Source organism: Macrobrachium nipponense, chromosome 44 (assembly GCF_015104395.2).
Source record: "Macrobrachium nipponense isolate FS-2020 chromosome 44, ASM1510439v2, whole genome shotgun sequence".
Taxonomy (NCBI): domain Eukaryota; kingdom Metazoa; phylum Arthropoda; class Malacostraca; order Decapoda; family Palaemonidae; genus Macrobrachium; species Macrobrachium nipponense.
Genome location: NC_087221.1, coordinates 40,304,054 through 40,311,228, shown reverse-complemented (window position 1 = coordinate 40,311,228; position 7,175 = coordinate 40,304,054).

Sequence of the window (7,175 nt, the reverse complement as noted above, 5' to 3'; positions counted from 1 at the left end):
GATATCTTAAAAGCGGAATAATGCAGCTACCTAACTTAAAAATCCCTGATTTAAATAAGGATTTTTTTTTTTATTGCAACAGACGCCTCAGACCAAGGGTAAGAGGGGTATTACTTCAAGTCATATGATAAACAGTTCTTCCCTATAGCGTTTTATTCACGTAAACTAAAGCCCTCTGAAAGTAAATATGCAGTAATAGGCAAGGAAGGGCTAGGTATCTTTAACACTAGTACATTTTAAGTTCATAATCTATGGCTATCCTGATAAAGTCCTTACTGAAACATGAGTCCTTTACCGAGTTTTCAAAGGCTTTAATCACAGTCCAAAAGGAACTCGGTGACAAATGATCATTCAGGTTATTGGAGCCAAGATAAGATATCTACCTGGGAAAGCAAATATCATAGCTGACGCATTATCCCGCAATCCCGCACCATACAGCAAAAAACCATTAATTATACTAAAAAATATAGAAACATCCGTACCTATTGTTAAAACCGTATCATAAACAAGAAAATTCCTTAAACCCAAGAGATCGCGAGCATTGAATATCTGGGTTGGAGCGCAGAACTGTTACAAACTGAACAAAGCAAGAGTCAACAAAAGACATAACCCAAACAATAAACACTTCGAAACGGAAACAGAGTCAGCAGCAATAAACACCAAACAATAAAACACTTCGAAACGGGAAACAGGGTCAGCGGCTAAGCATAAACAATACACACTTCGAGCAGAAACCCTAAAGCAAAAGTATATTTAAAGTATGTGTATCAGAATAATGTAATCAAATGTAATATTATATGTAGGTCTGTGACGAGGTAAACCCGAAGAACACAGCAGATGACTAACGACAGGTATTAGTAATAATCTCTTTCATACCAATCGTCATAAACTGGTTGCATTCGTCTCCAGGGTTCTCTACTATGTCACAGAAAGCCAAATCACTATTTTACTGGCCTACAATGCTTACAGATATAAAAAAGCACATAACTAATTGTAACACGTGTCATGAAACAGGGATACACTAAGAAACCTGTCAGTTTAGGAGCCTATCCGTGCCAATCAATCCTTGAAAGAATATACGTAGAAGTGAATATTAAAAGAATTACGAGTCTGACAGAGGGAATAAACACTTCTTAGTGTTAATAGTTCCTTGACACGTTATATAGAATTAATAGCACTAAAAACAAACACCGAAATTGAGTGCGTTAGGAATATTTATGAGTGCTAAATCAGTATATGGAATTCAACACATAATAATCTGTGACTCGGGTGGTGTAAATCAATAATAATCTCCTTAAACTCGTGTGTGAATTCCTTTCCATAAGAAAACCAATAATATATTTTATCACCCAGAGTCAATCGGTTTGGTAGAATAACGGATAATTAAATAGGAAGTGTCAATGTCTTACGAGTTACAACTCGTGATATTGGATCCGACCGATTATAGCGGTTCTCGCGGTTTTTTAAATACCTTTATCATTTATATCTTGTATCTATAGAATTGATGCCGCAAGTAGCATTTATACGTACGTCGCTAGAACACTTTTCCACATATTCAAGCCAACCATTAATCCATCAAAATATATAAAAAAAAATATCAAATAAATAAATATAAATATAAAAAAATAAAATAATATGGATACAAGTGGAGTCAATATAATACACTCCGTAAGAAGTCGGAAGGGTTACAAATTATAATAAAAAAGGAATCACGATAATATCAATAAGCAAAACGTAACCATTAAATATCCAAATATATATGCGTAAAGATTTGAACTCTAACTTAACGCTTTAGTAATGACAAATAAGCTAAAAGTTCAAAACACATATCAAAACCTACTGACATATTGTCTGTCCCGGTGTTTATATTTCGTAGTCAATGAAAAAAAAAAAATTAAATAAATAAATAAATAAATAAATAATAATAAATAAAATAAATAAAATAAAATAAAAGAGATTTTAAAGTCAGGAAGTCTAGAAGTGAAAATGTTATCTATGGAATAATCCATATGAATCTTATACAGGGCTAATAATATACGTATATAGAATTCGTATGGAAACCTTTTTCATATAGTTTGAATAAGGAATATTTATTTAACATAATGCCAACATGAAACTAATATATTGTTCAATTTTGGTACTGTTGTTTTTTTTTTTTTTTTTTCAGACATTCTTCTCATGCGGGTGGAGAATTAAAACACTGAAATATCATTTGAAAATACTAAAGTCGTATCTCTTACAGCAAGTAACGTAACTCTTAGCTGGCTGAGAGCAATCTCCTGCCAAGTGACGACGTCATCATTGCCGTATCAGCATTTGTTCCTTTTAACCTCAATAATCTGCTTACACAGGCCTTCATCTCGCGATTGCCAAAAGCAGATTGACTGGAGAAAGGAATGCCTAGCCCGAACTTCTCATGGGCAAGGCGACGTTGGTACAAGTGTCTATCGGTGTGCGCAATACAACTTGCATCATTTTAAAATTAATAACAAAATAAGGAAATAGAATTTCTATAACATCAAAATGAATTAATTTTTTCTGAACCTCATAGACATTTGGAAGTATCACGATATGAATATGAAATATTTACTTGTAACATTAGCCTATTACAATTCAAGTAAAACATTCATGGGAAAATGTCACATTTTCTTGGAAAACCCAAAGTTTATTTAGAAATTAGTTACATAGTGGGTTTTTTTCGTTGCATCTCCTTCCTATTAATAAAGTTTTTTAAAAAATTAACCTCAGAGGATGCGCACGAGAAAATTGAATATGAAACTTTTGTTAGGGCACATAGAATCATGATTAATATTCTCTTTGACTCTTATGCTGCCTGGCAATCTTACAAATAGCTCCATTTTCCACTTCTTTGTCTAGTAACTTACTACCAGTAATATCGAATTTTCTTTGAGATTCGTATTGATATCTATTTATTTTTTATAATATTATGGATATTTTTTACGAGTCATCATAGACCTGGATAGGTTCACTCATTGTTAATGCCATGGATAAAAAGTTTGTACAGCGGGACTCTTTTGAATTCCGAAATATCAGCGAATTCATGTGGGTTAAGTCTGGTCTAAATGGCTCTCTCCCCTACCCTGTATTTGGATGTCGTCTGAATTTACTTTGCCCCCCCCCCCCACCCTTGTGACAAGTATAATTTCACTTGCAGGCTGATTAATGGAACCTGGTTACAGTATCCTGCAGTACGAGAGTTTCACATCGCAACTTCAAAAAAATCGTTCGTCGCAGCGGACGACTACAGTCAAGTAACAACCGCCTACAATGTGAAAGGAATTTCATGGACTTCTTCGACCGACACCGTATCTCGTCGTTAATCTCGTTTTAATGCGGAATGCTCCAGCGGCTGTCGAATTCGACTACAAAAAGGGACATACTTCCGACAATTACGACCCGAAGGATATTCAACTCTACTTTGCTGGCGAAGGACTCGTGCTGGGATGTTTTTTATTCATCGCGAACGTAATCGTGTAGCTTAGGATGCAGAGAATAAGTATGAGCGCAAAATAGAACGTTGGACCCGCCCAGGCAAATTTTCCCTTGTTTTAAACCATTGAAAAAGGCCGTTTCAATTGGCTATAGGTGGTTGTCTGGAACTGTGTAATGGACGAAAAGTTGTTCGAACGCTAGTTAAAAGTGAAGTAGTATAACCTCGGTCATGTATCCTATATATTATGATCATCTACGATCGAAAAATATATTTTTTTGCGTACGCAACTAGGAATCTATATAAATGATCATAAATAACAATCGAAATATATTTTTTGCGTGTACGCACTAGGAATCTATATATAAATGACTAAATAGAATCGAAATATTTTTTTCGTTGTACGCAACTAGATCAAATAATAAAATTTATGATCATAGGAAACGTCTAAATATATCTTTGCGTGTACGCAATAGGAATCTCTTATATAAATGATCATAAATAACAGAATCTAAATATATTTTTGCGTGTACGCAATAGGAATCTATTTAAAGTGCACATATATTAATCATAATTATATGAATCCATATACATATGTATCAACAAATCAGGTAGCCTCTAATCAATATGTTACCCTTTTATCTTACCAATATCTGCAGTTATTTATGAGTTAGTATATGAATTTACTAATCAGATATATAACATTTAGCATAAAAATCAACGAATCAATCAGCATAAACCATTAATAATTTTATCAATTCATATATGAAATTTTTTATCAGTTAAAAATATGATTTTTATCATGTTAATCTTCATTCTATGCAATTGTCAGAGTACATTAGTATTTTCTGTAGCATAAGTATCTTAAAGAGATGAAGTGAAAAACTGTATCATTATATATATCATGTGATCACTATATTTACCAAATATCTTGTTTTATATTTTATTACTTGAATCAATTCATGTACACAATGAATTTTTTATTTACTTATATATATATATATTCACATAGTGTCTGTATACACTCCTATAAGTCAAATGCAAGTCAAGTTTGAGTAATATTCAGTAGTTGGTTTGGTAGCTGACCGAGCTAATGTAAGTGTTTACATAATAATAATATGGAATGTTAGTCCATATATATAAAAGTCTAAAACTAAAAGAGGTCAACCAGATTGCTTGCAGGAATGTGATCAGACTAGAGACGCTAAAGATGACGTATACAATATAAAATAGTAAGCTAAGATAACATGCCGTCACCTGTAGTCATTCAATTGTTATAAACATTAGTCCAAGCTCCCTGCTTGAGACAACTACCCCGACCTATTATTCAAACGGCCTACGTGATCTGTAGCGTGTCTCATTCGATTGTGTGTTCGTATGAAACTATGTCATCTGATAGTATGTTCATATGTTCGAACTACTGTCTGTTCCTTCATAACTTGTAACAGAGATGGTAGACAGGCTAACAGTGTTGAGCGATCGTCATTAGAAGACCTGTACCTACTTTACCTAAGCTTTATCATGTAGAGGAATAGGATAGCCATCATCATTGGCAGAACAGTGTTAGCTATCGTCATTAGAAGACCTGTACCTCTTTACCTAAGCTTTATCATGTAGAGGAATAGGATTAGCCATCATCATTGCAGAACAGTGTTAGCTATCGTCCATTAGAAGACCTGTACCTCTTTACCTAAGCTTTATCATGTAGAGGAATAGGATAGCCATCATCATTGGCAGAACAGAGTTAGCTATCGTCATTAGAAGACCTGTACCTCTTTACCTAAGCTTTATCATGTAGAGGAATAGGATTAGCCATCATCATTGGCAGAAGCGATCAAGCTATCGTCATAGAAGACTTGTACGATCATACCTGATCTTCATCATGTAAAACTTCAGAAGAATATACTATTTTTTATACCTGTGTTTTTCTACAAGAACTCACCGAACCATGAGTTTAACACATCGTCGTAAAGATAATACCGACTTCGTAAGTGATCTACAAAACCCAGACACTCCATTGAAGATGGAAGTGCAATACCAACCGACTTAGCGTATAGATTATCGCTAGTCTAACATTACCTCATAGGGCGCCTTATCATACAAGGCACAAGCCCTAATAATTGGTTGGTGGCAGCGGTGGGCTCCCAGGGTAATAGTCTCCTTAAGATGTTTATGTGTGTCAAGACTTAGAGAAGCAGATTGCACTTGTCTACGCAACTTTAGGAAGCTTCCATAAAGTCAATATCAACGACTGCTGTTCCACCTGGACGAAACCATCAGTGCATTCTACAGATCCAGCCATCAAAGCCTCTGCCTCAAAGGATAAATCACAAGGTACATAATTTATTTACTGTTCTACCTTGTACACCATCTGTGTTCTACAGAGTGACAATCAATGCCCCTGCCTCAAAGGATAATTCACAAGGTACATTATTTCTTGTTCTACCTCGCACACCATTCTCCTACCTTCATCTACCTTGTTTTACTGTCTTAGTATTCAGTGTGTAAAGAAAGATTAACTTTCTTTCTGTATACATAAAATAATGTAAATAAATACATTGGATTGTTGTGCAAGTTTTCTTTATAAAATCTTTACCATGCTTCCATGCTTCCAACTCTTGATGCAGAACTACTTCTGATAAGTAAAATTTGAAAGATCATGACAAATTCTTTATCAATTTGTATTTTTCATAGCTAACAAATCTTCATTCTTAAAATCATAACCACTCCTCATTAATCTTTAAGCAAACTGAACTATACAAGAGCTCAAAAAAGTGATACACCAGCCATAAACATTGACAAAAGCTGAATGGTATTTTATACTAATTGGTAAGGTACATTATCTGACCTCAAAAGCAATAACTGATGAGACTGGAATGTCATCAGTTCTTGAGTGCGGCTGAAGATTCAAGTATTGCTGTCATGAATGGAGCTCTACTGAATCTTCCACCAAGGGAAAATTATAAAGGTTAAAATGAAAAGGAAAGGTACAATCTCATCAGATATGTAAATGAACTGGTTTCTGCTCTATAGAGCTTCAATGAGGATTGAACCAGTCATTTTTTGGGAATGTGTGATCACGCATTAACATCTAGATGAATCACTGGCAGTGAGAGAGGAATAATCATTTAAAAACTCATTTCAAATTCTGCATGACTGCAATACTTAACGGACTGGTAGATCAAATCCCTATATCTTCCAAACTCTGCAACAAGAACAAGGTATAGTTTTAACCCAAAAAGGTTACTTACCCATGGGCAGAGTGAGCTGTCAAGAATACTGTGGCTGTCAGTCAAGCAATACTTTACAACCAAATGATGAACAGTTGTAACTCTCTAAGAACTGCAAATAGGCACACTCAGTACGGAACATATCTCCACTAAGGCCACCTAAATGCGGCCAGTCACAAAGCACTTAAACAGTGATCTTTATGTATATGTATATGTAAATATTAGCAGAATATCATTAGGTAAGAGAGGTACAACTTAAGAGTACATCTTGTGCAGTCCCCTGTAAGGTAGTAAAAGCTCTTTTCAGCATCCTATTTTTTCCCACCTCTTCTCAATTAGCTGCTTAACTACTTTCAATTTATCTTGCTTCATTTGTACTTTTCATTCATCATCAGACCTTTGGAAATCTTGCAAGTCTAAAATAAAATCAGTAACCTTCTTCATGATAATAGTAGAATAGAGAATATCTCATTAATGGGAGAATGCAACTGAAA